Genomic DNA, 26,704 nt, shown 5'->3' with positions numbered 1-26,704 from the left:
TGACCTGAGCCAAAGTCAGATGCTTGACTGAGCCACCCAGGTGTCCCTAATTTTTTTTTTAATGTTTATTTATTTTTGACAGAGAGAGAGGAAGACAGAATGTGAGAGGTGCAGGGGTAGAGAGAGAGGGAAACACGGAACCTGAAGCAGGTTCCAGGCTCCGAGCTGATAGCACAGAGCCCGACATGGGGCTCGAACCCATGAACCATGAGATCATGACCTGAGCTGAAGTCACATTTTTCACCGATTGAACCAGCCAGGTGCCCTGTATTTGACTGTTATCCTTATCTATTCTCTTAATCTAGAACAACCACCCCAGCTTTTGCCTTTCATACTATTGACTCATCTGAAGAGTCCCAGTCAACCTGTGTGCAGACTGTTTCGCATCTGGATTTGTCTGTTTCACCACGATCAGAGTCAGGATACCCATCGCTGGCAACATTCCATGGGTGATGCCAGGCCCTTCACAGTGAGTCACCCAGAGGCACACGAATCAGGTGACCAAGCCTGATCACTTGATAATGTGGTGTTTTCCAGGTCTTTCCGTTCTGCAGGCACGTGTTCCTTGGAAACTAGTGAGTAATCTGGAGGGGAGATATCATGAGACCGTAAGTTCCCTGCTTCTCTTTCCCTGTCAAAAGGTAGTCTCGCTTTATCCTACTTTACGGGTCGTGGTGCCCCTATTCCTGTACTTTTCCCCTACAATGATACAGGGCAGAGGGGAGCAGTCTGGGTAGGGCTGGGGTAAGGGAGGAAGACGAGCTCATGGCCAGCCAAGCTGAGGTTCAGGTGCCTCGGTGTGTCAGAAGATGGCCCAGTGTGGAGGGGCAGTGACCGCTAACCTTCACTGAGCATTAGCCAAGCGGCATCACTCTAGGACAACGGATATCTGGGTTCACCTACCTTCTGTACGTTTTGCTTCTAAGAGCAAAACTCTCAAAGTTAATTATTTCCTTTTCACAATTTTGTCTGGAATTAAGGTAAATGCTTCTAGGTGAGAAACAGCACAGTGGTCCTACTGGCAAATGATTTTATCTGGGTTCTATAAAAAGACAATGAATTCTATGCTTAATGTACTATTTCAGTGAGGGACTAAACTTATTATTAAACTAGGTAAGTATTAAAGCACTAAGAAACCTGATAGGAGGAGGGAAATCTAGATATGGAGTAGTTCTGTATCTTCCTTGTAGTCATAGTGGTACAAGTTACACGTGATAGAGCTGTAGAACTAGACGCGCGCATGCACACACACACACACACACACACACACACACAGGTGTGTGTAAAACTGGCTCAGAATAAAGTCCGTCCGATTGCACCAATGTCGGTTTCCTGGTTTCGAAACTGTCCTATAATAATGTGCGCATATTTTGTGTGCAAGGAGAAAACTGGGGGACGGATGCGCTGTTCGTCTCGGCACCGTTTTTGAAACTTCCTCTGAATCTGTAATTGTCCCTAAGCGAAAAGTTGAGGGGTTAAGAAACTTTGTATTTGAAAAGAAGGCAGAACAGGGTTTTTCACAAGGCATTACTTGAGGTCCCGCCCACTCATCGAGCAGTAGATAGGAATACTGCTGAATCAAACATGTCTGGTTTCAGCCAGGGTTGAACACCAAACCGCCCAAGTCATCTCGACCTCGGATGTTCTGAATCTCCACACTTTCACCAGCTGTCAAAATTATTTAGGTCGCCTTTCCTTAGTACGGGTTGCCCTCCAGCACTGTCGTTCTGTTCTCTGGTTGAGCGGGATTGGAGGGACGGGGCTGACCACATCCTCTGACTTCTGTGCTCACCATCCTGAGTCTTTTCACTGTGAATAATGGGATAGTTCTCTTCTCCCCGGCCTTCTGGAAGGACCCACCTGCAAGTGTCAGCACTGGAGGGAGGAGAGCTCTGTTACCTGCGCTGGGCGCTGGTTTGTGACTCACGTGGAACAGGCTGTTTACAGGCGAAGCCCACAGTTGTTCACTGCAAACATGGAGAAGACGGCTGCAGACCCCAACTGTTCTACCATTGACTGGGTAGGAAGGTTCCATCTGGGGTAGAGGGATAAAATACCATGAACGCACACTGAATCCAAATTGCACTCTCCAACCCAGCTGCCCTATAATAAAGAGAATGCTGTATCGAATCCTTACCTTTCTGGTGTTTATTTTTCCATAGCCTCAGAACTCAAGACAGATGAGGCTGTGCTTGATGAGTCCCCTGCAACTCACTAGTGGTTTTTGTTATTAATAGCCTTGTTAGCAAATGAGTGGGCAAGCAGGAAAGGGAAAAAGAAAAAGAAAAGAAAGGCTCTTTACCAGTTCTAATCTTTCCGGGTGCCATTGCTTCAAGTATCAGACTGTTTTAGTAAATGCAGGACTGGACAAGGAGATATTCAGAAACCCAAGTTGTTGGTCCCGGTGTTTGGGTTGAAATTATCCCATTTCCTTTCCCATAAGTTAGAAGAATCTGACTTTTATACGTTACGGAAATGTTGAAACTGTGAAGTTTCAGTCCGTTTTTCCTGAAATTATTTCCCTGTATTTTTAGCCAAGCTTCTCCTTTTGTGTCGGAAACATCAGGAGAGCCCTCCTGTGGATAATTTAGCAACTGTGATCCGCTCTTCTTCCAACCCAGCGTTCGGGGTAGGCAATTCTGTCAGCTTTGTGAGTTCGCTGGAAGATTCCGCTCTTGTGAGCTGGGGTCTTTAGATGAATGTTCATTGCCATGTGCGAAACCAAAGTATTATAGACTAGATCTTGGCATTGCCACAGGAAAAAGAAAAAGCCACATCCATGCAAAGCATTTCCAGGAGGAGACAACCCAGAGGAAGGCGGTTTTATTTTGCTGCTGAGAGATTCGCGTCATTAAAAGAATCTCACGGGGGGGGGGGGGGGGGGAGATGCCCCAAGGCCAATATTGCCCTAAATTCAAACTCTAAATGGGATCAAACTGTCCTGAACAAGACAAGGAACCTAGCTTTTAAAAAAATATATAACATTTTTTGAATAGAAAATGTGTAATCGAGTTTTACAAATTCTTTGTTTCTTTAAAAAACGTAGCATTTTTTCCCCTTTTTCCTCCCAATTTGATTTTATGTTATTCATTCTCGAGTTAGTTAATACACAGTGTAGTCTTGGCTTCAGGAGTAGAACCCAATGAATCATCACTGACATACCACACCCAGCCCTCATCCCAAGTTCCCTCCTCAGTGCCCATCCCCCATCTAGCCCATCCCCCCACCCACCTCCCCTCCAGCAAGGCTCCGTTTGTTCTCTGTATTTAAGAGTCTCTTATGGCTTACCCCCCTCTTTATTGTGAACTATAACGTACATACCTAAGCGGGATTAACGTTGAATTCACCACCCAGGTCAATACCAAGAACTTTTTAACTTCCTTTCAATTTCTCCTCTCGTTTATCACGTGACTGCTGTTTGCTATCTGCTCATGATGCCATCTTGGCCAGGTAACGGGTAGGTCCAAGGATATTTATATACAGCCGTAACGCTTTTTTTTTTTTTATAATTTTAACTTTATTTATTTATGTATTTTAAGTTTATTTATTGTTTAATTTAGATCCAAGTTAGTTAGCATATGGTGCCACAATGATTTCAGCAGTAGATTCCTTAATGCCTCTTACCCGTTTAGCCCATTCCTCCTCCCACAACCCCTCTGGAAACCCTCTGTTTTTTCTCTATATTTAAGAGTCCTGTATGTTTTGTCCCCCTCCCTGTTTTATATTATTTTTGCTTCCCTTTCCTTATGTTCATCTGTTTTGCCTCTTAAATTCCTCTTATGAGTGAAGTCATCTGATTTTTGTCTTTCTCTAACTAATTTCGCTTAGCATAATCCCCTCCGGTTCCATCCACGTAGTTGCCAATGGCAAGATTTCATTCTTTTTGATTGCCAAGTAATATTCCATTGTATCTATATACCACATCTTCTTTACCCATTCATCCGTCGATGGACATTTGGGCTCTTTCCATCCTTTGGCTATTGTTGATAACACTATATATAGCCGTAACTCTTAAAAGGCACTTCAGCTGGGCATGGAACCCTTCATACTAGTGATTTTCCTTCAACACCTTGCTCCCTTGTCTTCTGGTAAGGACCTTAGGCTGTCTCTCTCATGGCCATTCCTTAGTACAAAATGTCTTTTCTTGAGGCTCGTGGTTGGCTCAGTCAGTAGAGCATGGGACTCTTGGTGTTGGGGTCTTGAGTTCCAACCCCATGGGGGGGCATAGAGCCTACTAAAAGGAAAATACAATAACTAAAATAAGGTCTCTTTTGTTTTGACTAGTCTGGAAATTTTATCATCTCTGATCTGTAGTTTCCCTGTGATGCATCTAAACATGGACTTTTGTTTGTAAATTTATCCCACTTCACTCTCAGGGTGGTTTTTGTTTGTTTGTTTGTTTTTTGTTTTTTGTTTTTTGTTTTTTGGTCTGGGGAACTTGTAATTTCCTTCTAGTCTGGAAAAAAGCAGCCCTGTCCTATTTAACTTGCCCCTTCCCCATTCTGTTTGATAGATAGGGAGATTTCAGTACCTTTTCTACATCACTTTCATGTATCTTTCTCTTTCTTTCTGCTATATCCACTCTGGTTTTCTCAATTCTATTTCACAAATGTCTAAATCCTTCATCAAGTATTTTTTCCAGCTCCCTGTTTATCTCATTTAATTGATCTCTTATTTCAATTGCTATAATTTCCTTTCCAATTTGAGGGTTTTTTTTAATGTTGATTTATTTTTGAGACATTAAGAGAGAGAGAGTGAGTAGGGGAGGAGCAGAGAGAGGGGGAGAAACAGAATCTGAAGCAGGCTCCAGGCTCCAAGCTGTCAGCCCAGAGCCTGACACAGGGCTCGAACTCACCAACCACGAGGTCATGACCTGAGCCAAAGTCAGACAGTTAACCAACCAAGCCACCCAGTTGCCCTGAGGGTTTCTTTTTAATCCATAACGATTTTGATTTCTAACTGCCATTCTTTTTGTTGTTGCATAACTCCCTGTTCTTGTTTACAGCTGCCATTATTTCTTCTATCTTTCCAAGGAACGTGAACACACACTTTTAAAATCCTTTCGGGGCACCTGGGTGGCTCAGTCACTTAAGCGTCTGACTCTTATTTCAGCTCAGGTCAAGATCTCATGGTTCTTGGGATTGAGCCTAGTGTCAGGCTCTGTGTTGACAGCATGGAGCTTGCTTGGGATTCTCTCTCCCCCTCTCTGCCCTTCCCCCATGTTCTCTTTCTCTCTCTCTCTCTGAAGAATAAATAAATTAATTTAAAAAAAATTATAGTCCTTTGCAATTTTCTCTATTTCTCTACTTTTCTCAGATGGGGATTTTCTAATGTTAGCTTTCTGGCTTTCTTCTGAGGCACCTGCCTCCTCTGTCAAGTTTATTTGGCATAGAGGTTATATTTTCATTCTTTCAGCATTTACCTTTCTCTGTTCTTCAATTCCATGGTCCTCTCAGGCAAAACTTCTAGAGACTGCAATTCAGAGGAAGTTCAGGGCTCTCACCCCAAAGGAACATCACCCCTCCGGACCTGGAAATGGTAAAGAGCAAACTTGTCCAGATCCTGGTACCTTCAGTGTCTGCCTGCCTTCTCCCTTCATTGTGGGCAGGTAGCTGCTCTCTGGAGGCATTCCCCGGTAGACAGAGGATTTGAGCCTTCTTTCGTGGCAGAGGAGATGTAATCACAGCTCTTGATCTCAGGATGGAGGCCCAGCGCTGATTTCCAGCCTCACATCAGGTCATCAGATTCCATCCCCCTCCACACTGAAGGGGATGGCCCTTGTATGGCCCTTATGGCCCTTGTATGCTTCCTTCTTGCATTGCTTCCTCTCCCTCTGACTTTCTACTAAATGTGGTGGTTTTGCTGGCTGCTCCTCTAGGCAAGCTTGTCCCTTAGCGTTCGCAGGTGTGCCCATGACTCCCAACAGCCCCCTTGTTCCTCTGAGCTCCTGACCGCATGAGATTGTAATTTCTAAACCCCAAACCCAGACTGGTCATCTCTTCTCCATAAATATCCTTCTTCAACTTCTGGAGCTCACATTTCAATGAAAGTCTAGTCATCCAAGGCAAAGAAAAAAAAAGACCCCGGAGGAGCCTCCTCATGTGATCTGTCATCAAAGTTAATCAATTCTCTTGCCTGAAACTTGAGTGGTTGCCTTTCCACCATAACAGTCTTTGTTCAGGCTCATAAGCCCCCCACCCCCACCCCACACAGCCGCAGCTGCCTTGGTGGCCTACATGTGATCAGAGGTTAGACCGTGAAGCCGGTCAGTCTCCTGAGGCCACCTTGTCTCCCCATCTTGTGAACTGCCGCTACTCTGAACCTCCTACAGTGTGGTCGGGAGTCTCAGAAACGTCCCCTTTGACTATTAGATCAAAACAGTTATTGGCACAGCCTAAATTCCTTCACAATCTGCACCCGTCTCCCAGGACCCCTCACGTGCTACCTGACGTGTTGGCAACTCTCATATGAACTCTGGCCTCCATGCCTTTGTGCACACTGTCCCTTGACCGAGAATGTCTACTTCTCTACTCTTTTCTCCAACACAGGAAACTTCTCCCCATTCTTCAAGAATCTCCCGATCTGGGGCACCTGGGTGACTTAGTTGGTTGAGTGTCAGACTCTTGATTTTGGCTCAGGTCGTGATCCCAGGGTCGTGGGATCAAGCTCCACATTGCACTCTGTGTTGAGCACGGAGCCTGCTTAAGGCGCTCTCTCTCTCTCTCTCTCTCTCCCTTTCCCCTACTGCCACTGTCCCTCTCCTCTGCTCATGTGTGGTCTCTCTAACCCCCCCAAAAAATCTCCCAATCTAGGAAACCTTCCCTGATTCAATCCAAGCACCGCTCCAATTCTAAGAGCCCACCGCTCCATGCACCTGCACTGGGTGTTTGTCTCCCTCTGGTCCCTGAGCCCCCTAAGGGTATGGCTCTGCTTTTTCTGTCACTGGAGGGAAGTTCATCCAGGAGGTAATGGTCCTGTTTCCCTGAACACGTGACTGAGTTGAGTAGCAGAAGTCATCACAAGGAAACAATTACTTGGGCCACTGGAGTCCTGGCAATTCAGTGTCAGCATTGCAGGTATATTCTGACTTCTTCCGTGGACTCAATCTCTGGTATGCAGCTGCTGACATAACTTGAATTTATAAAACCTAGGAAAACCTGATCCTGTCTCTCCAAGATAGCCATTGCTAAAATTCCAAGGCACCTGCAAGAGGTAATAATTAGATGGGGCAGAGAATGAATGAATGGATACTTCACTCAGTCCTCAAAACGCTTGTGAGGCAAAAAATAAAATAAAATTCTCATAAAGATTCTGGAGGCACATGAGACTGGGAGAAGAGAGGCAATCCTGTGGTTAATAACTCAGCTCTTGGGTTCTTTACTGCAAATTGAACCCACAGTCAGATAATACTGCAATCTCACTAGAACAGCTATAATGAAAAGCAAGGACTAGGGGCGCCTGGGTGACTCAGTTAAGCGTCCAGCTTCAGCTCAGGTCATGATCTCACAGTTCGTGGGTTCGAGCCCCGCATCGGGCTCTGTGCTGGCTGCTCGGAGCCTGGAGCCCGCTTTGGATTCTGTGCCTCCCTCTCTCTCTGCCCCTCCCCCGCTCACGCTCTGTCTCTCTCTCAAAAATAAATAAACATTAAAAAAAAATTTTTAAAAAAGGCAATGACTATACCGAGTGTTGGCAGGGATATGGAGAAATTGGAACTATCTCACACTGCTGGTAGGTAAAAACGGCACAACCACTCTGGAAAGAGTCGGGCTGTTTCTTAAAAAGTTAAACGGGCACCTGCCATGGAACACAGCGAGTCCACAGCTAAGTGTTCACCTGAGAGAAAAGAAAACAGGTGTCCGCACAAAGGTCTGTATGCAACTCTTCACGGCAGCTTTGTTTTGTATAATTTTTTAAAAATGTTCATTTACTTTTGAGACAGGGAGAGGAGTGAACAGAGGAGGGGCAGAGAGAGAAGGGGACAGGGGATCCAAAGCGGGCTCTGTGCTGACAGCAGAGAGCCCGGTGTGGGACTCGAACTCACAAACCATGAGATCACGACCTGGGCCGGAGTCGGATGCTTCACCAATGGAGCCACTCAGGTGCCCCACGGCAGCTTTATTTGTAAAAACCCCGAACTGGAAATCGCCCAAATGTCCGCCAAATAAACGGCCAGGCAGATTATGGTTCTCTGCGCAATGGATTCCTACTCAGTGATAGAAAGGAATGAGCTACTAATACATGTAACCACACGCATGCGTATCAAAATATTCATGCAGAGTGAAAAAAGCCACCCCCGGCAAGTAAATACTGGATGATTCCACTTACAGAAGATTCTAGAAAATGCCAACTATCCTACGGTGACAGAAAGCAGAATAGCGTGGCCTGAGGATGGGGCGGGGGGGGGTGGGCGGGTGCAGGGAGAAGAAACACCAAAGTGCCCCCCGTCTAGCAGGGATGACAATGTTCACCATCTCGAGCATCATAATGGCTTCACTGGTACACACATGTGTCCAAACTTAACAAACAATACACTTCAAACATGTACAATTCTTTACATGACAGTTATATGCAATATGTTGTAAAAAAAAAAAAAAAAGAAAGAAAGAAAGAAAGAAAGAGAAAAAGAAAAAAAGAAAGAAACTCAGCAATCAGAAACGTAGGTAAATATTATGGGAGATCATGACCTGAGCTGAAGGCGGATGCTTAACTGACTAAGCTACCCAGGTGCCCCTAAATAAAATGCATAAAATAGAGCTTTGGGTGGTGGAGTCTTGGCCCCAAGACTTCCAGGGTGGTGGGCAGGTCCAGGCTTCAGGGTCCTTGTCCGGGGCAGGGGGTGGGGGTGAGCAAACCTGGGCTGGAGCCCATGAGGGATTCCCGAGATAATCCCAGTAAACAGCAGCCCGGTGTAGAGTCTCCAGGAAGAAGATGCTGGAAGACAGGGACAGTCTGAGCAAGTGACTTGACTTACCCAGGACCCCCACGGGGTTAGCAGGATCGGCGGGATGTGGGCAAACACATCTGACCGCAGTGCCCGTGGGGCACGTTCCAGGCTGGCCCACAGGAGTGCTGGAGACCACTGTCCACGCGAGGTAAGGTGTTTGACAAAATCCCTAGGGGCACAGCAGTCCTAGAAAACTGTGGCCCAGCGGCACGCTCCTCCAGCTGCACCCCTAGCTTCCCAGTTGACTCATCCGAAGGCGTTTGAAGGATAAGCATCCACCTTCGGGGGGTGTGGGTCTGGTGCTTACATTCAAGGTCTCTCAGCAATTGAGACTGGGCAGGGGGAGGGGGGAGCATAGAACCCATGTCTAGCAGGAGGAGCTACCGGGGCTCAGGTAACAGCTGGCACTCACAGCCAACACATCTGCCAATCCCACTGGATGCCAGAGCGCGGGTTAACTGCTGCACGTGGGAAGGACAGGGGTTTGACCGAGTCCCAAGCTGGATGTGGCCGCCCGTGTGACCGTGGCCCCCGGAAGGTCCCGTCCAGCCTGAGGCGCCGTTCCTCGAATGGCTCAGGGCCTCCACTGGGAGTCAGATCGGCGCACAGCCATCATCTGACTCCGGTGCACGTAAAGAGCACTGCACAAACTGTCCATGAACTTCCCGGGCAGACACACGCGGGGAGTTTGGCAGGTGCTAGGAGCTGTCCTACCCATTCAACTCTTGTTCCCTGTGGAGCTTCAAAAGAACCCTAGGAAGTAGGAGCTCGTTCTAATTTTAAAAGGGCACATCTCTAAAGCTTGAAGATGCTGGCAACCGGGCCGAGGCGGCACAGCTGGGGGAATTCCGGGTTCACAAGAGGGCCCCTGATGCTGAAGCCCGTTGCCGCGACCCCGGCTACTGCCTCTGCAAACCAGAACTCTGGGGCTGGGGACGCCATGTGCTCTAACCAGCGCCTGAAGGTTCTGGGCTGCTCGTAGATTAGGGCGGTTTTCTTTGAAAAGAGCTGTTTGAGCATCCTTGGTAGGTCCTAAGAATAGAATTCGTCCCAGTAAACCGGAGTTTCCTCTGAGTGCCCCACTCAGAGACACTCCGTGGAACACTGTGCCCGGCTCAGAAGCCACCAGAAGCCTTCCTACAAGGGCTGATGGCGCTCCAGGGTGGGGGCCGCTGTAGAGAGAAGCGCCCCCTGCTCCTGAAAGTCCTGTTGAGAAGTGTGTGTTCAGATGGAGAGTCCGAGCAAAGGCAGGGTGCAGAGACGACCACCCCCCAAAAGCTCACTGAGTCTGTTCGTAGGAATTCACGGCACCCCAGCTGGCCGACCTCGCCGTGGACTCGACCCTCCCGCGTGTCTGTGTCCAGGCCCCTCACTGCGGCCCCGGATGGGGCCCCACTCACAGTGGCCTCTGGACCTACCCACCATGGGGAAGGGGGGGTGGGTGATAACATTTTTACTGGGGCCTCTGACCGATCGGAGACATTTCCAGTGACTTCCGATGCTGACCGAGGCCACCTCAGCACCACCTGATGCAAGGACTTTACAAATGAGTCACTTTGCTGTTCCTTTTTCCGCCAGATCTCACATCTACTCTATTAATATAGGTGGCAGCACGCTCCCCTGCAACAGCTCCGTGTCCCTCCCCGGGCCACCTTCTGGCGCGTGTGAATTCAGGGTGGGGTCCGGGCTGAAGGCTGCCTGCTCCGCGTGTGGCCGAGCTGGACAGCAGGGTGCGGGAGGCCAGCTCGTCCCCTGTTAGCGTGGCATCCCATCACGGCCGGGGATGACACGAATTGTCCTCAGGCCCGGTCACTGCATGAGTCTGACCCGAGCCACTCTCCCGTTTCTTCTTTGTCTGAAGCTGAGACACCAAGGAAACGTGGCAGGAAGGATTTAGAATTGGTTGGTAAGGATTTTTAACATCAAATAAACGGACCGTTGTTTCCTACTGCTTAGACAAAAGGAGGGGTAAGAGATAATATCAGGATCCTGTTGGCTTATAACTTATTTGATACAAAATTGCATTTATGTCATCGGTTAGGTATACCCTGTGCAGCTTGTTTAAAAATAGGACGCCTGGGGCGCCTGGGTGGCTCGGTCGGTTAAGCGTCCGACTTCAGCTCAGGTCATGATCTCACGGTCCGTGAGTTCGAGCCCCACGTCGGGCTCTGGGCTGATGGCTCAGAGCCTGGAGCCTGCTTCCTATTCTGTGTCTTCCTCTCTCTCTGCCCTTCCCCCGTTCATGCTCTGTCTCTCTCTGTCTCAAAAATAAATAAACGTTAAAAAAAAAATTAAAAAAATAAATAAATAAAAATAAAAATAGGACGCCGTCCATCCTGTAACAATTCTCAGACGACACTGCATTCCTGGTGTGACAGATCCCTTCAGGCATGCGCGGACACACGTTTGAATTCTACTTTTTTTTTTTTTTTTTTTTAATTTTTTTTTTTTTTCAACGTTTATTTATTTTTGGGACAGAGAGAGACAGAGCATGAACGGGCGAGGGGCAGAGAGAGAGGGAGACACAGAATCGGAAACAGGCTCCAGGCTCTGAGCCATCAGCCCAGAGCCCGACGCGGGGCTCGAACTCACGGACCGCGAGATCGCGACCTGGCTGAAGTCGGACGCTTAACCGACTGCGCCACCCAGGCGCCCCTGAATTCTACTTTATTGTTCCTAACGTCTTGTTACTAGCATTTGCCCATCAGCAAAAACATTTCATGGGAAATATCTACATGCTTCTGTTTTGTCCCCCATTTCCTGGCTGTGCCGTGACAAGTCCCCTCCTCTTTCAGGGGTGCTTGGGTGGGTGGCCACCTTTGCTCTGACTCCTGGTTTCACTCACTTACTCCACGAGCGCCAAAAGGCCAGCGGGCCACCCGGCGCCTCGCTCGGCACCGATGACCCTGGGCGCACGCACCGCCTTCTCCCGGAGCTGAGGGCCTGCGTCTGAGTGTGCGCATGTGTGAGTGTGTACGTGTTTGCGAATGTGTGTGAATACATGTGCGATGCACGTGTGCATGTGAAGGTGTTTGTGCTCCTGGATGTGCATGTGTGTGAATATGTGCGAATGCGTGGGGGGGTGGCGACTGGGTATGCGCACGTGTGTGTGCATGTATGAATGTGTGTGGATGCGTGTGAGTGTGCCTGCGTGTGCACGTGTACATGCATGTGTGTGAAGGTATTGCATGTGCCTCAGTGTGTGTGGGTATGTGTGTTCATGTATGAGTGTGTGCATCTGTGTGAGTGACTGTGTGTGTGAGAGTGTGTGCACGTGTGTCCCGGCAGGGAGGGGTGAGGAGCTGTGCAAATGAGGAAGAGCTGGTGTGAACGGCTGAGAGGAAGCACCTGCAGGTCGACGCACTTGTGAGGGGACCGGGAGCCGGAGGGTCAGGGGTGGGAGCAGGGGCAGCAGAATGAGTGAGCAGAATGAGTGGAAGAAGATTCCACGTTGCAGATTTAGGAGATTATCCTGGAAGCGACGAGGGGCGTTCAGCCAGAGGGGGTCAGAGGACCCCGCGTCCATGCTAAGGCAACTCGGGCACACTCAGACATGGTTTGGGGGGCTACGTAGAGATCTTGGCCGGGAACCAGGGGAGAAGCTGATGCTGCGCTGGTCGGAGCGAAATCAGACGGACCGGGGCTCCGTTGTGTTAGTGGATCAGAGGGCAGAGGAGGCGAGAGATGGTGGTCCGATATTTCCTAACGTTTTAGAATAAAACTCGAAATCTTTACCTGGGTACGGTCATTGCTTCGGCTGTTGGCAAGCGGTCTTCTCTCCCCGCCAAGCACACTTACCTTCTCTGACACCGGCTGAGCCACGGGACTTGTCACTGAAATGTGGCGGAAGTGATGCGTGTCACCGCAAGGTGGGAGATTTCAGTGACAACACAGTGTTTTGCTTCATTCCGAGGCCGGGGGCCATCGTGTCACCATGGATTCCACAGTGAAGACAATAACATGGAATCCCTGGTTGACCTCGGTGAAGGTAAGGATCGAACAAGAAATAACCTTCATTGTAAGTCGCTGAAATGTGGGGGCTGTTTATCACCGCAGCCTAACCTAGACTTTGCTGACCGACACACAGACCTCAAGCCAACAAGACGCCACCTTGTCTGACTCTCCAGTCTCATCTCTAACCACTCTCCCTCCAGCTCTGTGTCTAGGCCCAGCTCATTCCCACATGCTGGCCTTTGCCCCTCTGTTCCCTTTCCTTTGCAGGTTCGTGTCTCCCCTATGTGAATGAGCAAATGAATGAAAGTTTCTCCATCAGCAGCCCAAACATAGCCTCCTTAGAGAGGTCTCCCTAGGCAGCCGAATTCACACACTCTGTCCTCCCAGTGCTGCTTCGGGGAATCCATTCCAACGGAATCGTTAGAATTGTAGAAAAGAGAAGCACAACACAGTTTTGCAGCTTGGCCCTGGGCTTCCCTACGCTCTTTTTTTTTTTATCACTGTCTGGAACTGTCTTGTTAATTTGTTCCGTCTCCTATTATCTGTCTTTCCCATGAAAAGGTGAATTGTATGAATGTGTATGAGTGTCACATGGTTGGTTCTCAGTCTCTGTCTGGAAGAGATAAACTGTGTGTGTGTGTGTGTGTGTGTGTGTGTGTGTGTGTGTGTTCAATGAATAAATGGGAAACACTCCGGGCAGCAGGGTTTAGCGGACCGGATCAAGTATGCAGCTTTGCACATGCTGAGTTTGTGGTCCCCAAGACATAGTTTGAGCAGACACATTAGTTCGCTGTATGGGTTGGGGCAGGTGCCAGTGGGTGTCACTGACCTGTGTTGGCTCTGGAACCCTGAGAAGAGATGCGGTCAACCAGCATCTGAGGACAGAGAAGCCCGTGGGCCTGACATCAATTTTCCCAACCTCTGGTTTGGGCTTCTTGCCAGTTGTGTCCTTGCCCGTTGTGTCCTTGCCCACCTTCATCCTTGTGTTTGTCCTTCTTCCACCCACGTTTTGCTTCAAGTGCACTTACTATAAGCAAGAAACTGCTTATTTTTTTTTTTCAAAATATGATCTAAGTCTTATTTTTTAAATTATGGTGTCCAAATAATTCTTTTTCACTCATTTTTGCCATGCGGTTTGACACTTACTCTCTTTGGGGACTCATAGTTCTCTTCATTTTTTATCTTTTTGATAGATTTGTAGATAGATAGATAGATAATAGATGGGTAGATAGATGATAGATAGATAGATAGATAGATAGATAGATAATAAATAGATGATTGATAGTTAAATGATAGATAGATAGATGATAGCATGAGAGGGAGAGAGATGTATATGCTTATTTTTATATATGTGTTTTTGTTCTTTCTCTTGTATTTCAAAGAGGAGACATTCTGTTCTTCATTCAGTTAGCCTTTACTTTTAGGTTGACAGAGCTGTGTTTTACCCGTCTTGCTTTAATTTCCAGAGTTAAAAATAAACTGACGATAACTCCTGACTACAACCAACCCATGGAAACAATGGCCATTCCTTACTTTCATACCTTGATCTTTGTTAATATAATCTGAGGTTATAAACCCACAGTATTACTGTAATAATGGTTTTGCTTATTTTCCATAGAAATCTTTTGCAAAAATTGATTAGATCCTTTACATGAGAATTGGCAACAGTATTCATAATAATCACGTGGGCCTCGATCCAACTCCATTAAGAGCGCAGCGGACTTTCCTTCCGGTCTGTGGCGGTTTTCTGTTACCTCATGTTCTGGGGCTCTTGCAAATGCCCCCCTCCCACCCTGTGTCTCTGTGTCTCTATCTCTGCCTCTCTATCTCTGTCTCTCTCTGTCTCGAGGTCTCTATCCTTCTGTGTGGCTCTCTGTCTCTATCTCTCTCTTCTCTTTGTGTGTGTCTGTCTCTCTGTCTCTGTCTCTGTGCTTCTGTCTGTCCACCTCTGTCTCTCTGCATGTCTCTGTCTCTGGGTCTCTGTCAGTCTCTATCTCTGTGTCTTTCTGTCTCTCCGTCTCTGCCTCCATTTCTCCCCTTCCCTTCCGGCCCTCACTGCACTCATGTTGTGTATGTAGCATGTGCTCCCTCTTGTGGTGTAACTGATAATTGAGCACCTTGACAGTGATGGCAGAGTCCCTCCCGTTCAGGGCTGACCCTTGTGAGGACAGGGGTTCCTGCTCTTTGTTCTCCGGCCCTGCCCAGGGACGCTGTCTGCACCCTCCACTCTTTGCAGACCCTCAAGAATGGAAAACACGCTGGAGACTGTCGAGATCAAGAAATGTGTTAGGACAGAGTTTTACAAGGAATGAGTTGTGGGTTATATATTTACGCATGTTCCCGCGACCTTAAAACTCTATTTAAATTTTTCATTATCCTCCGCACTAATTATAACGTACTTTTGCAAGTATATTATACGTGCCTTTGAACTTGGATATCTTACACTGTCAAGTGGTTTAGTTAATCTTCATGAGCTCGTTAAAAATAACCATAATTTGTGTCATTTGTTCAGACATACCAAAGCCGAGTACTACATTCGAATGTCTCTGGTTCACTTACTGCATTTTAAACCCAAGATGGGAACAATGTCTTTGTATCCCCTATGAAATTTCAAGACACTGCCTGGGACCGGCTGTCTAAAGCTGCCGGAGGCAGGCACGGCCAAGCGCGTTGATCTCACACCCTTGACGACAATCCTACTGGCGATCAGAAGGCGCAGAAGTTTAGGAGAAAATGCTCTATGGCCGTTGATCTCGCAGGTGTTTGCAAGGACGAAATCATTAAGACTATGTCTTTGAAGATGTTCGACACCTACATGATGAAAAACACAAACCGCGCTACATGGAATCATACTAAGGAAATACTAGTCTTAGAATTTAAATCGAGCTCCCAAGACCCACCTTCTAATGAGGCGGTTCCTTCGATGGCGTCCCTGGCAGGGGGCAGACAGACTTCAACCAAATCAGACAGGTTTGGGTTTGCAAGGAACACAAGGGGACTGGCTGGCTTACCCGTGTGGGGACCCGCGAGCTCCCTGTCCACGTCCACCCTGGGGTGCACGAGGGGGTGGGTGAGAAGGCGGATGGCGGCCAGCTGTTTGGGCTGTTAGGGATCCGGGCCAGCCCTCCGCGGGCCCCAGGAGGGCGCCGCCCGTCCATCCAGGCCCGTCTTCCCAGGGCATACGCCAACAGCTACAACAGGTGATGCCTGTTCACTGTTCACTGTTCACAGCTGTTCACTGTCCTCTGTGACTGACCAGCCTTTGCTAGAGGCGGCCGGAGACACCACCGGCCTGAGGAACCGTGGGGCCCGCGGGCTCACAGAACTTTCCTACGATGCCATGTTCCTCTTCACAGCACCATTCTTGCTGCGGCACAAAGGCCTCCCGGACCCCGGCCCAGGTTTCCCTTTGACCCGGCTAACCTGGCAGCCGCCCCCTTAACGATGGGCACCCACGTGCATGTGACTCTTCTCAGTTCTGATGCTATTATTATAAAGTGGGGGGGGGCAGTTCTGTGCCCAGATGGAGGGGGAGCAAGCAGCCGTGGCCTCCGGTCGGCTGTCCCTGCAGCTCACTTCTGCTTCCTCTAGTGACTGAAAGAGTTCAGTTCTGCCTGTTTTCTTGAACTCTTTTCTCTCTCCTACCCCGAAAGATTGGTGGTCCTCTCCTCAAGTTCTGTCTGACCAGCAGGTGTCCTGCCAACCTTAACCACTGAGTTCCCTGACACCTTCCACTCTTCCTTCTCACCAGTACCCCCCAGTCAGAGCCAATGACGAAAAGCTTCGAGGTAAAGGGCTTCGAGCAAGCTCTGGTCAAGCAGCCCGGGGACCCTAGTGGCCACTTTGTGTGCCAACCGGCCAGGTTCTTCCCGATGGTAAGGGACACTCGTCTCTCTCAGCACCATTCAGGTGCCCAAGTGGAAACCGGAGTCTGTCGGGGGTGGGAGGGGGTCTACATGCTGGGGAGGCATCCACAAGTGACCCCTCTATCTCCTCCTTCTAGAAAGTTTCCAGTGATGAAAACCCCACTGCCTGAGGGCCTCCCCATGGGTGGTTGGCTCTCATTGGCACAAGCCTGGGAACCAGACTTAGCAGGTCATGATGTTGGGTACATTTCTTGCCTACTCTGGTTTCAATTGTCCTCTTTGGAAAATGGGAATAATAATAGTTCCCACCTCACAGCATTGCCGTGAGGTTTAAATGGGATGTCATAATCAAGTACCTGCGTTGGAGGGGGTCATCTAGAGGACATGACCATCAGTTGACCGGTAAGCTGGACCCGGGCAGCCGGAGTCTCCCAGCCCCCCAGGCTGTGCATTCCACTTGCTTTCTTCGCCCCCAGAAGCTTCTCCAAGGATCCAGCCTTAAGACTGTGATGTGTTGTCGAGACCATCCGGACCGTACACGTGACCAAACCCAGTGAAGGTCTTTATGTGAACTTTCAAGATACTGGTGGGCAGGTGCAGAGATCTACGCCCCCTGCAGTCATGCAAGACAAGCCCCGTGTGCAAATTTCCTTATTACCCCCGTCGCCCACCAATTCCGAGTGGCCTGCTTCTCTCCTCTCTCCCTGCCCTCCATGTTGGGGGGCCACTTCCAGAATTCGCCCCCGGGAGCTCCTGAGGATGCCAGCCAACAATGGATGAGCCGGCCAGGAGACTGAAGAAATGGGTCTTGGGAAAGAGGCATCTCCTGGGGAAATCTCGAGTTGGCCGTTGACCTCCGTGTAGGGCCCCGTAGGCCCATGCTTGTGGACCGCCGTGAGCACGGAGATGCCCGGTATCCACTGGCTGGTTCCATGCGCTTCTTGGAGCCACTGCTCCGAGCGCTCAGTGGCAGAGAAGAGCGTCGATGGCAGCGTGGCAGGCCTCCGAAGCTTAACTAGAGGCTGAAGGTCTAGTTGGAAGGTTGGGAGAAGAGCTGAGGCTGGAGAAGGGCGTGCAGTGCCCGCTTCTCTGCTGGCTCTGGGGCTGGCAGACAAGGTGAGAGCAGGAGAATATAATGGAGACCTTCCTGTGTCACGTGTGAAGCTAGGAGCATGTGAGCCGCCGCGGATTAAGGTCCGAGCGCCGGTGAGAACGCCTACTTGGGACACTGGCAGGTGGGATCCCGGGGGAAATGAGCAGAGCGAAGAGGAGGGCATTGTGGTGACGGACAGTAAGACGGATGAAGCGTCCCATGCTGTCCGACCCCTAATATAAAGGGAAATTATAAATAGCCATTACCCCTCAAAACTCCTAGGGGAAAGCTCACATTCTTTCTCTGTCCCTTGAGGTTTTAATTTTTATGTATTTATTTTAAACCGTATCATATTATGTTATATGATATTATTTAGTCTTTAAATGTTCACTTTATTTGTGTGAGAGAGAGAGAGAGAGCGCGCGCGAGCAGGGGAGGAGCAGAGAGAGAGAGAGAGAGAGAGAGAGGGAGAGAGGATCCCAAGCGGGCTGCATGCTGTCAGCACAGAACCCGATGTGGGGCTCGATCCCACAAATCATGAGATCATGACCCAAGCCGAACTCAAGAGTCAGACACTTAACCGACTGAACCACCCAGGAGCCTCTGTCCCTTGAGGTTTTGAATCTCTCCAGTACCAGAGAGCATAATGGCCACACATACCCTACAAGGTCCAAGTGCGAGTCTCTGTTGGTGAATTCTGCCTCTGGGTGAGAGAAACCACCAAGTGCAAGTTCCCGGGAAGTGTTTCCTGGGAACCAATAAGCCTGACGCCCCCGTGGAGGGTGGTGACCGTCAAACAAGGTGAACTGCCCACATAAGGAGACGGGGGGGGGGGGGACCATCCAAGAACTGTACCGAGTGGGCACTTGACGCCCTGCCCGAAGTGCTTTCAACAGCCTGGTACGGCTGGTGAAAGAGCCAGACGGCTCATGGTGGATGACGGCAGACCACCGGGAACTGAACAAGGTGGCGCCCCCGCCCATGTGGCCGTATCCAACGTGGCCACCATCTTGGATGCCTCGGCCACGGTCCCCGGAGTGCGTCACGCCGGGCTGGACTCAGCAAGTGCATTTTTTAGTGTATGAGTTACTGGGCGGTGAATACTCATCACTGAGCCAGAAGATCGATTTGCCTGTGTGTAGGAAGGGCAAGGACGGACCTCTCCAGGGCTTCCCCAAGGTCACCTGCACTGCCCTACTATTACGTCATGGGGGGGTAGCCCAAGGCCTGTCTCTGTGCATCCCCCACCTCAGTGAAATGGGCCCATTATGCCGATGACATCACATCAACACGTGAAGACCTGCTTCTGCTACCTCACACCCTGCAGGCTTTGCCGGAACATCTGGGAGCTAGAGGATGGGTGTGAGCCCGCAGAAAATTCAAGGCCCGGGGACGGCTGTGAAGTTTTCGGAAGTCATCTGTTGGGGCCAGACTTGTGATGTCCCAGAAGCTGTGATGGATAAGGTACGAGTGGAACCAACCCCAAGCAGGTGAAGGAGGTGCAAGCCTTTGGAGGGACTTGGGGGTCGGAGGACTTGTATTCCCCACCTGGCACCTGCCTCTGTCCCTCCTACCGCCCGATAAGGGCTTTGCGTGGGACTGAGGATCAGAGCAGCAAGTTTTGCTTGGGGACGCAGACACCGCTAACGAAGCAGGTTAAGTCTCTGGGCGTCTCCCAAGTGGAGCTCCCACACAGCGGATGTGTTGGAGACGCTGTGACAGAGACAAAGAAGGAGACGGTGCCCTAGGATTTGGGCCCCAGCTCTGGAAGGGGTAGAAGCCCGATAAGCCCCACAGAGCCACATGCTCCTGGTGAAGCATCTCAGGCAAGAAGCAGCCGGTGGGCTGAACTCAGAGCTCTTCGGCATGATTCCTCTGCACCTGCCCACCAGAACCCTCAACATCTGCACAAAGGGCTTAACTGGGTCCAGTCACGTATAACGTCCAGATAGTCTTGACAATGCACCACTATCTTAAGGCCGTATCCTTTGCGAAGCTTCTGGAAGTGGGGAAAGCCAGTGGAATGCACATTGCAGGGTCGGGGGATGGGGGGGGTGGGGCTGGGAGCCTCCGACTGCCCGGGTCCAGCTTGTGGGTCAAGTGGTTCTATAAAGATGCCTTGGGCATCTGGCCTCGCCCAAGCTTTCCAACCTGTCACCTCGCAAGCCAGACTGCCACCCTTGGGGATTCGAGAAACCGAGTACCCCGTATGGAAGTCCTCATCGACTAGACTTGTGATCAGGATCACATGTCAAAGGTCATGGTGGACAGACTGGGCAATAAAATGTGACACTGAAGGGAGATTCCAGCGCCCCTCTAACCCTCAAGCAGCAGGGTGGGTGGAAGGAAAGAAAGAAGGATTAAAGCAGCGGGTTCAATTAGTAACAGATACAACTACCTTGGCCGGCTGGACTGAAGCACCGTCTCAGGCTTTAATATATTTGGATGATCAGAGCCTACTGCCCCAGATGGCGGACTGGGGACTCTTGGAGATGCATCCGCCACCACGAAGTTGCGGAAGTCAGCCAGCCACTGCCCCGACCCTCACCGCGGATCCGTGCCCCGTCCTGCTGAGAACACCGCGCCCGGGAGAGGTATGAGCTAAGAGGAACTTCCAAGCCTACAATACTGCACTTACTCAGGAAGCCGTTATCTTCCTTGATATTTCTCCCCAAACGTCCCTCTTTCTAGCCTGCAGTCATCAATTCTGTTTCTGAGGCATGAGAGGCACAGAATGTGGGGCCCTCGCGTCTACATGTCAGGCATCAGAAGGCAGATCTTAACCTCTCCCCGGATTCCTCTTGTCCACCAAGACAAACGGGCAATAAAGCAACCAAAAGCATTTATCTGGGCTGCCGGAGATCGCGATCCAGGAGAAATAGGGCAGACCGAAACCCAAGGCGCGCGACGAATGGCAAGCCAGGGGTGCAGGCTTGCAAAGGCAAAGACCGCAAGGTTACGTAACTCGTTTTGAAATCGTTAGGATCGGTGTCGGCAGAGTTTAAAAACTGACTGTCAGCCGCACCGTCGGCTATTCAGCTAACAGGTGCTACCTTATCTCTATTTCAGTCCAGAACAGAAGACAGTGTTCCGGGCGGTGGCCGAGGTGCAATGGACAAGCTGCAACTGACAAAAGTCAACGTCCGCGGTGTGACAAAAAGCGAGACAGGACAGGGGACGGGCCCGGCTCCACCCTACCCTGCGGGACTCCCTGCGCAATGCCTCCTCCGCTCTGGAATCTGCTTACACGTCCGCCAGGTCCGACTCACCCACTCCTGAACCTTTCTAGAGATCTTTTCAGCCTCCTTACACTTCTGGTCCCCTCAGCCCTGCCCTCGATGTCCCCCTCCCCAGATCCTACCCCCCAGAGCCTACCGTCCTCCCACCCCCCACGACACCACCGTCCTCAGAGCCTGATTCAGATGGCACCTCCTCCAGCCGAGCCTGGGTCCCTCCTTGTGGCCACTTCGAGACCAAGAATCAACCAACACCCGTGTGCTGGTTTCTCCCCGCAGAGGGGGAACATCTCGAGGGCAGAAACCGCCTTCTCCAGCAGTTTCTCCTGCCGTCTAGCAGAGCCTCTGGCACACGGGACACGTCATCAGTGTTTACAGAATGAAGGAACCAGCGCTGATGCGGTAGACGTGGCCCGAGAAACGCAGAGGAAGCGCCAGGTCCCCTGATCTGGGCAGCTGGGTCCTCCGGCCAGGAAGCCAGGCCAGAGCTCAGGTTCACCGAGCACACACATGCGCCGCCTGTTGTGTGCACGTAGAGAGAGGCTGAGAATCTTTGTGAAACGCTTATTGGTTCCTATTTTTCATTTGTTATCACAACAAAGGAGGGGAAAAAATGTGCAACCACACAGGTAACTGCAGGGCCGCTCCTTGTTTCTGATCCGCAAACTTTAGCTGTAAACACACCGGGTGGGTTGTAGGTTTCTCCGAGTGTTCCAGAAAGGTCTCATGAAAGGGCTTTGAAAAGATCACATTTGATGTCAAGAAATCTATGTAGGCAAGAAGGATGACTAAGAACAAGGGCAGAGTCAGAGGTGACCCTCCTGGCACAGACTCATTAGAGTTCTCCTTCTTCCCTACTTCTGGCTTCTCACCCATGCGAAGAAACTCTCCACTCATCCTGGGGATGAAAGCTAATAATTGGAAGGGAAAAAAAAAAAAGGGAAAACCCCAAAAAAGGTTTTTTTTTGGAGGCCTGTCCAAAAAAGGCCTGTGCAGGTGGATTTTACTAAGAGTCAGCTACTGTGTGTTTGCCCCCAGGATTCCAAAAATTCTAAAGATCTGTGTGTCAAGAGGCAGGGATGGGAATGAGAGTCTTGGGAAACAAAATGAAAATAAGAAAGGCTGTCCCCTCTTCTGCCAAAATAAAGGAGGAGGAAGAGGGGGAGGAGGAGGAAGAAGAAGAAGAAGAAAAAGAAGTATTTTTGAGACTCATCATGTTTGGAAAATCACCAGAGTCCACACCTGTGCTTCACTAGAGAAAAGGGGGTGAGAAACGCAGAAATACCACAGAAAAATCAGAAAACACAGATCAACAGAAAAATAGCCCCCAAGTGACTCCCATATTATGACTACAAATATAATTCATCATCACCCTTCAGAATGTCTTTCTTCCCCGTGCAGATACTCAAGACACTTTGGTTTATTAGACGCGTAGGTAGAGCTCAAGCCACGCCCACTTTTCTGGCCCAAGGGTGAAGTGCGACAGTCTCACGTGTGGATAAATTCAGACCTAGTCACTTGGGTTTTCCCAGTGCAGTTTCCGAGTCTTGTCGTCATTACCCCGTGGCTCTGTCCTGTGTGTGTGTGTGTGTGTGTGTGTGTGTGTGTGTGTGTGTCAAAGACAGTGTGCAGTCCTAATAGCACAATAGCATTTAATCCGAAATCAATCAGTTTAGCTTGAAAACACAGTGTGCATTACAAGTTCATTTATGTTCTCAGATAGATTTCTGCTGGCCGGTAAGCGGAGAGGCGTCTGCAATCAGTGCGCCCACGCTCACGGGGCGGGAAAGTGGCCGGCCGCGGAGCCCCCTGCACGGCGGGGACAGAGCAGCCAGGGTGAACGCTGGCTCCCCTCTGCCACCAGAGTGACGGTCCCGCACATCTGAGGCTGCACAGACTTGCTGGGGACAGCTGCCTCCAAGTGAGGACTCTCTGAGGAGGAGGGGGCCGTGATCACGATGGTCTCCCCGGGGGCGTGTCAGAGCCAAATGCCGCCTCCGGAGACCCCTGTTCTGCTGAATGGTTGGAGCTGGTGGAGATTGCCCTCTGCTCATCGGCCACACCTTCATTCACTTGGTCCCTCCATCCACAAAAATGAATGCCACTGATGGCCATGTGCTGTGGGACACCGTGCACGTGAGAGTGAACGGGGCAGAAGGCGTGCCCCAGGTAAGCGATCACAGGAGAAGGGCCAGGTCTCAAGGGAGTCTTGAAGAGTGACTCAGCCCCTCCCAGGAGGGTGACGACCAGAACGCAGAGGAAAGGGATTTCGCTTACATTTCCAGCCGGTCCACACTCCTCCTCCTGGCCTACAAGACCCTCCCACCCAACTTCCTTCATCCTGTCCGCTTTCCCTCAGCCACGCGCCTTTCAAGACACCGTCTGATCTGCTGCCTTCCTGCCCAGTGGGACAGCCCGGTCTGTCCTTCCCATGACAGCCCCTTCCACCCCCTGCACCCCCTTTCCCTCCTCCGTGACTTACGTGGTCTTCATGTGTTAGCACACAGTACAGGTTGCAAGGATATAATTATCTGTAGGTCCCCTTGTCCATCATGTCACACACATCCCTAAGAGTGAAACTCCACGATGGATCTTCAATATCCACAACACTCCCCGGCATGTCGGAAAAGCTCGATAAATACCTCTTGAATAAGATTGTCGTACCGGGCCGAAGACGGTTGAGTAAGTAAAGGCAAAGAGGTACAGAACAGCCCAGAAAGTACAAAAGTGTGGTACGGATGACCCGTTGGAAATAGGTGGGGAGGGAGGAACAGGGGGAGCAGAGAACCAGGGTAGCACCGAGTCTCGTGGGACACCCTGAGGGGGTCAGAACTCCCAGCCAACCACACAAGCAGAATCCTCCTCATGCAGGGGGTAGACACCAGTTCCCAGAGCTCTCTGGCCCTGCTTGTCAAGCTCTGCCAACTGACTCTGATGGCTTCTTGCCGACCTAGCCCATCTAATATTTCCCTCTTGACTTGACTTGAGAGGACGCGTGGTCCCACATTCACCGCGTGAATGGTTACGCCGGCTCTGGTTTCTCCTGACCACCCCCACCCCACCTCCGGCTCCAGCCTCAGCCTTGAGATCTGAATCTCCTTTCTTTATCCTTACCCTCCTACATCAGATGTGATGCACAGGCCACCATGGGAAGCACACGAAGTCAGGAAGAATAGAAAGACTGGGGAAGTATCTGCCTGCCCCTCTAGCTCCACTTTACTCGTTAGGATGAAACTTTGGGGGACGGTGTTGAGATTCTGCAGGGATTCGGCACAAGGACCCAACTGTTCTCGCTTTATTTCAAAAGGTTGGCCCTCGAAGGCTCTCCTTGAACTGGGCTTCTATGAGAAGTTCTTCTCCACTAGGAGGTAACAAAGAGACATCTTCCTTTCTTTCTAAGAAAAAAAAAATCTGCAAAATATTATGCTATGACTGAGTCCTTAAATAGTCTCTGAATCTGTCTTCCTCCATCACATATTCTTTGCCTGGGAATTCTGACGTTTTCAAGTGTGATGTCTTGGCTTCGTGAACATCATCACTTGAGAGCTCCGCCTTATGATCCGGGAAACCGCTGATTGACTTGAAAATAATGGCGCATGGTGCTTGGTGAACCCTAGCTCCGATGTGGGGGTAAAATAGGAAACTGGATCGCGCCCCAGTAGGATTGCATCTGTCACTGATGGTCATGTGTGACTGGTTCAGTCCATTTGAGAAAAAGAGAACCCCATTAGGTGAATGTCACTGGTCTGCTTTGTGATAAAACCACTTTTTAAATCTCTATGATTACGTCTCTCTCTCTCTCTCTGGCCACTGAAAGGTGAGTATATTCATGCTAATGGTTGTGACAGAAAGGATCTATCTTTAGGATGGTTGCCATTATTTAGAGCAGTCATGTGACTTGGGCAAAATCCAACAGTGCCTGAGATGTTATTAAAAAGGAAACAAAAACCTAGTTCCTGTTACTCAGGAACTGTAGGACACTTACAATCTATTTCACCTTGTGGAATACTGGAATAAATCGTCCAAAAGGCAGTAGGTGTAGGTTCAGATTTTAGATTTTATTTTATTATTTATTTTTCAGATTTTAGATTTTAAATAATGATGAGAAGGAAATCACAGCTCTTCATAGTAGTTTAGCACTTGTCGTGTGCCATGTGATGTCTACAACAGGCCTGATTGTCACGGAAACTGAGGGCAGAGCACTCTCTTTATTGACTTGGGAGAGAACATTGAAGCCGATGATGAATTTAAGTCTCCACGGGCCTGGCCTGTGCCCTCTCCAGAGGCCTGCACAGCCCCTCCCGGGGATGACACGCAAAGAATCGATGGCAGGGTTGGTCGAGGAGCTCATGGCCAAGTCTCACGGGACTGAGTACGATTTTGAAGAGGAGTACTTCACTTTTATTCATCACCAGCCATGTTCGACTTCTAGTCTTATTAACCGTATCTACTTAATCAGGAAATCCAGACTTCCTAGGTTCAGACCCGAGCTGCAGTGCTCACTGGCTGTGGGCAACACGAGGGCCACTTTACCTCCCTAAGGACTCAGGTTTTCCACCTGGAAAATGGGAATGCTCATAGATGTCCTGCGAACACCCTAATTCAAGTGCGGTATGTTATGTAATGTCTGTACCTAGCCATCAGTTAACTAATATTAGCTACTGTCATTTAATTCTGTTTAATAATTATTGTGAGGGAGGCAGGAAGATACTAGGTATGAGTTGAATGATGTCACTTCTCTAGTGGCTTTCCATCTCACTCAGGCTAAAAGCCAAGGTCCTGAAAATCACTTGTAAGGCCGCTACCTGATCTGGTGCCTGGTCGATCTCATCTCTTACTATACGTACCTGCACTCACCACCCCTAGCCATTTGACCCTCCCGAGTGTCCTTGAACATGCCAGGTGTGTACTCACCTCAGGGCCTTTGCACTTGCCGCTCCTTCTTTCTGGAATGTTCTTTCCCATATCACCTCCTCACTTCCTCACCACCTCCAAGTCTTTCCTCAAAGGTCATCTTCTCTGTGAATCTTTTCTTGATGATTCTTTTTAAAATTATAATATCTTAACATCTTGTCTCTCTCCTAGCTTTTTTTTTTCCACAGAAAGTTTAACTATCTGCCATATTCCCTAGTAGCGGGAGACCATGGCGTGCTGCCCACTGGTCTTCAGAGCTGGCTTTAGTGTGAGGGTTGCAGAGTGTGTTAGTTTTCTAGTGCTGTGGAAAAAAGCTGCCCCTAAAACTTTGTAGCTAAAAACAATGTACGTTTATCATCTCACAGCTCCCACGGCTCAAGACTTTGGATGTTGCTTAGCTAGATGGTTCTGGGCTCAGAGTCTCTCCTGAGGCTTCAGTCAAGGGTTTGGCCAGGTCTGTGGTCATCTCAAGGATTTGATTGTAAGATGGTTCACTCACACAGCTTGGCCAACCTCAGTTCCTTGTTGGCCATGGGCAGACGACCTCAGTTCCTCATCATGTGGGCCTCTCTGTAGAGTTGCTTGGGTTTCCTCCTAACATGGTGGTTGCCCATCTCCAGGGAGAGTGATCCCAGATACACATGAAGGCACAAGCTACAATGTCTTTTATGATCCAGCCTTGGAAGTCACATGCCAT

Source organism: Puma concolor, chromosome C1 (assembly GCF_028749965.1).
Source record: "Puma concolor isolate L17-30 chromosome C1, mPumCon1.1.hap2, whole genome shotgun sequence".
Lineage (NCBI taxonomy): Eukaryota > Metazoa > Chordata > Mammalia > Carnivora > Felidae > Puma > Puma concolor.
Note: the sequence above shows the minus strand (reverse complement) of the source record.